Here is a 4,918-nt window from a genome sequence, read left to right on the forward strand (position 1 = left end):
CCGTGCGCGCCGGCGGCCGCCTGGCGTCTGGACTCGCTCTCCGCAGCGCCACGGCCCAGCCGCCTCCTCTCCGGCTGCCTGAGCAGTCTGCGCCCGGCGGCCGTGCGCCGGGCTATAAGTGGGGCGGCGCGGTGGGGTGGGGCGGGTAGGGAGAGGGTGCGTTTGCCGAGAGTGACACCAGGAGAGGGAGGGAGGAAGCGCCTGAAGGCGGCCCGCGGAGGAGGAGGAGAGGAGCTGGAGAAGAGCGTGTCGGGGGAGTTAATCGAGAGAGGAAGCGGGGGAGGGGGGGCTGCAGGGAGCGGAGACAGACAAAGCGGACGCGGTATCTCAGCCATTAGCGAGCAGCTGCAACCCTCGGGGACCGCGAGTCAAACAAGTTTTCCCGGGTTGGAGTGTCTGCGCCTCTCTGGCCCAGCCCGATTAATGGACAGCCCTGGAGCTTAGGGACCCTCGGCAGGGGAGTGCAGCCCCCGGCTCTGCGCTGCGCGCTTGGGAAGCCCGCGAGATGCTCTGGAAAGGGTGGCGAGGGGCGAGCTAGGGGTCCGCGACACGCGCCCTGGGCGTGCACAGCCTGCACGCTGGGTGGGATACCTGGCAGGAGAACGGTGGTGAGGAAAGGGGCACAAGTTTGGATACTGGGGACACTGCAGCTTGGTTAAAGCCGGACCGTAGGGTTTGTCGCTGGCAGGGGGCCAGACAGACCCCAGCCTCGGGCATTCTGGCCGTGCCCTCCTTCCCCACCCGCGGCGAGCAGCGGCAGCCGGGGCTGGACTCTGTCCCACGCCGCGGCGGGCAGCAGCAGCCCCAGGCTGTCCGGCGGGGCTCGCCCACGTGTTTCGCAGCCAATCGCTGCAGCCGCTTGATTCAAAGCGAACCGCTCAAAGGAGCGGCCTCGCTGCCTCCCTCTCGCTAGAGATAAAGCCCGGATCGCCCTCTCAGACTGGGCCCTTCCTGTTTTTTATCGCATGATTGTGATAGTTTGGAGTTCAGCAAAGAAATGGCCCGGCACACACATGTTTGACGCACTGCATGCCAGGAAAAAGGAAGGTGATTCGAAAAGTAACCTCGCATGCCGGTCACTACTTACGAAATCTATATTTGATCTTTGCACTATGGGCTTGTCTTTCTACCAGGAGCTAAAAGGTCTGTGTGTGTGTGTGTGTGTGTGTGTGTGTGTGTGTGTGTGTTAAATTAGGATATGGAATTAAATCTATGAATGAATTGTAGCAACTACCGGTCCGCCCCCCGCCCCGTCCCCCTTTACAGGTTAGGAAATGGAGGCCCAGGGAGGTATGAGTTGCCCATCTCACGGTCACACAGCCACTCAGCAGCGGTCCAGCACTGCAATTCTCCCATCCTCACTCCCCCACCTCCCCGCTTTCTTTTAAATACTAGACACCGAAATGATTTAAACAGGCCTGGTACTTCCTGAATCTAAAGACTGCTGAAACGAAAACTATCGGTTCTTTATTTTAATCCCATCTTCCTTTACCCGTGGTTTCTCCTGGTATTCGCACTGAGCAATTTTGCTCCTTGCAAGCAAAGACAGTGCACTCTGAAGTCCTTTGTTACCATTAAGTCGTCAGCCTCATCGTGAGGCTTTACAAATCTGTTTCATATTCTAAAGTTTTTTGCAGAGTCTCAGCTCAGACACTGCTTCACAAAGCCAGAGAGGCTGAATCAATTCACGCTAAGAACCCGGTGCGGTGATTGTGAGATCTGCGAGGTGAAGAGAGAAGTGCTGTGAGCAGACTCTGTCCTGAAGGAGACTTGGAGAAAATCAGCGAAGAGCAAACGAATAGAAACGCTGTGGACACCAGAGATAGGTGCTGTGGTTGATGGAAATGTGTAGCTATCGCACGCAGGTCTTTTTAAAACATGGCTTCTGTAGCCTGGCAAGTTGTAGGGGAAGCTGATCAGGGAGGCCTCAAGGCACCTCTTAGGAGCGCCTTGTCTGTCTAGGTGCTGGGTCCAAAGCAAGCACGTTGGTGAAGATGAAATGTTAATGTCTTCCTTTGGAGAAGATATTTCGTTTAACTTAAGAGATTAACACTTTCTCTCACTAAGAATTATTTCCTTCTACTTCAGTCACCAAATCTACCTAGAACTTCACCCAGATGACCCTGCCTAGAAATAAAACATGGGCATAGCTCAGTTGGCTGGGGATTTTGTCAGAGGAAGCCACTGAGCTAGGAACAGGCCAATCTGTGTCTTTTGCATCTTCACCAACCTGAAACTGCAATGTCCTTCACCAAGGGGCCAGCAAAGTTTAATTCTCTTTGAAAATACCTATGCTAAGTAAGCAGGGATGCTCTGTCTATTGTGTCATCATTATCCACTGATACCTAATGTTGGCATCTTTCTATGCTTCAAGAAAAGAGAAGGAAAAAAGTTGTAGCCTGGAAAATCTTGAAATGTACTCAGTTGACTATATACATTTGCTTCATCTGCCTCAGGGAGATAAGCAACATGAAGCAGGGAAAAGAAATTAGCTTAAGTAGGTTATAAAACTGGAAACCGGTTTCCGGCTGAGAAACAGGAACTAAACTTGCATTTGGGGGGAAACGTGTGTGCTGCCAATGACCTCCTACAAACAAACTGGTTTGCTTGAACCAATGTGTGAAAAGTTTTCATCCTGTGTACAGTTTCTAATGTTTGTTTCACAGCTGAAAGTGATTTGCAAGTTAGCCTATTTATGATCACAGCAACACAAACTGTTATTTTTCCAACATTTCTCGGCCAACCCTAAAGGTAATTCTTATCACTTCACTCACAGGAAGGAAAGATGGGCAAGTCTTATATATGTGCAGGAAGAACTCTCTAGACGAGCCTGTGACCAAACCGGACAACGATAGACATTGCAGATATCTGAGTCACCAGCAACTCGAGAAATGCTACAGACAACCATGTTATTCAATGGCCACCACCTCACTCAAGATGTTAGACCAGTCCTGTACACTCCTGGGAGCTGGTCTTCGCCTCTGCCTTGTGACACCAAACCAAGGTCTCATTTTTAATGCTATTAAGAATCTGTGCCCAAGGCTTTGGCCTTGTTATCTCTCTTAACAACGTTATTTTGTTAGGCTGCAAAATAAGCAGCATGGGGTTAAATGTATTAGCTGCCTTCAAACCTAATTTATCTTCATTCCTTCCTAATTTACACTCAGGCTGAATTAATGAGAATGATTTAATTAACATGGTGCGACTGTGGTACCAGGGACAGGACAGCTCGAGGGATTAGACCAAACAGTGGGCTAAGCAGCTGCCATCCTGCCTCCTGTGGTCCCCTGAAACCCCACCCGAATTTCAGACGTGTTCCCTGCCAGTCTTCCAAAAACGACCTCTTTGTTCTTTGATCTGCTTCCTGAATCTGTGTGAGGAGGATGGCGCGGCTTCTTTCCTTATGTTATTTGTAAGGTGGGCTTCAAGGCTGTGGCCTATAGAGTCAGTGTGCCAGAGGAGCCAACTGCCTGCCAAAGATCTGTGCTCTTTCTCCCCTAGTGTCAAATTCATGCTGAGAAGTGGACACCCAGCCATGGGCGACATCCCCCAGCTGTACTTATGTACTGGGATCAGCACCCGTGGAAGAAAAGAGAGGGAAGCAGGACGGGCAGAAGGAGGAGCAGAGCGGAGATGCGGTCTCAGTCAAGGCCCTGGCCTACTCCGTGTGGAGCTCTGAAGTGGAAATGACCCCGCAGAATTGTTTCCAGCAAAAGCGAGAGGCCAGGTTGATAGGGCTGCGTTACCAGCTGCCGAATGCAGGCTACCCGGGAAAGGCGCCGTGGCCTTGGCCAAGGTGGCATTCTCCGAGAGGCAGTTCTGCAGAGGGCTGACAGCTGAGTGCCTCCTGCTGCCAGCACCCCCCAGCAGCTGGGGGAAGAAGTCCTTCACGCTCACAGGGCGACAGCGCTGAGGGGCTCAGTGCAGTGCCCACTTCGACACCTCGCACTAACAAAGATACACAAAGCTGGGAAAATGAGACATCAGGTTTTATCAACCATCCCCTTACTTTCAAAAAGAGGGTTAATTTTTTTAAAAAATCTGGCTATTTATTAAAAAGACAAGGATAAGGAAAAAGTAGATAATCAATATAAGAAGTTATCAGCATTATATAAGCATTTTTCTCTCTGGGGACAAAAAGAGGTCTTAATTGATAGTTTTCTAATTTTTAATTTGCCACCTTCTGCATCTATGCCTTCTAAACTCCATTTGCATTAAATATCTATTATGATCAACCTTGAGAGTATTCTTAAAATTGTATCCAAATTGGCTTGGTCCGATTTTAAAATTTCAATTGCTTCCTACATCTATTATATGTGCGAGCACTTTTCATATATTTTGTGAATTAAATTGGGTTATAGTATGACTTTTAAATTTCAAATTCCAATTGTTCATTGCTGATATAGAATACAATGGACTTTTGTATTATGACTTTTAAGGGAAGGTTTTGTGTGAAAGTGTACTTGTGTCCTTTCATTGCTAAGCTCCACCATCGTATTGAACTCCTCTATTCAGGGTTGTTATAGCTGGAGAATTCATTTTTCCTTTGAGACTCTGTCACCTTATACAGCCCCAAGTGACATTGCAAGGGGTAGACAGTTTATTGGCTGCTTACAGGACTGCAGAGAGACACATTTGAGTCACTGTTCCTTGCTATTACTCTATAAAGTCTGGTCATTAATAAATCAAGCAATCAGTCTAAGCTGCTTGTGTTATTTCTACTCCAGGGCCCTTTAAGACAATGATCGTCACAGTCTGTTGTAGGTTATAAGTTTTAGGGTCAGGATTTTAAAGCAGCATTTATTATTTTCTCTCTGAGTACAAAAGTAATGCATGGTATAAATTCGGAAAAAATAGAGAAGTAAAAGGAAAAAAGTAGACCCACCCCTTTGAGATATTGACACTTAGCATTTAAATT

General features: G+C 48.5%; 1 long non-coding RNA gene across 7 annotated transcripts in view; it reads left to right on the top strand.

The window, feature by feature from the left end:
• LOC107195783 overlaps window positions 1–4,702 on the top strand; it is a 5,258-nt gene extending 556 nt beyond the window's left edge. For 2 of the 7 annotated variants that reach the window (XR_003046688.1, XR_001517032.2), the window contains exons 2-4: window positions 1,628–1,826; window positions 2,777–3,004; window positions 3,502–4,702. This is a non-coding gene — a long non-coding RNA (uncharacterized LOC107195783). Of the gene's footprint in view, window positions 1–244; window positions 1,048–1,077; window positions 1,144–1,627; window positions 1,827–2,776; window positions 3,005–3,501 lie in introns of those variants that run through there. The other 5 variants (XR_003046687.1, XR_001517029.2, XR_001517030.2 and 2 more) reach the window with 5 other exon arrangements.
• Window positions 4,703–4,918: the final 216 nt, after the last annotated feature.

The sequence above is a fragment of the Pteropus alecto genome, unplaced genomic scaffold (genome assembly GCF_000325575.1).
Source record: "Pteropus alecto unplaced genomic scaffold, ASM32557v1 scaffold20, whole genome shotgun sequence".
In the NCBI taxonomy this organism is placed as follows: Eukaryota; Metazoa; Chordata; class Mammalia; order Chiroptera; family Pteropodidae; genus Pteropus; species Pteropus alecto.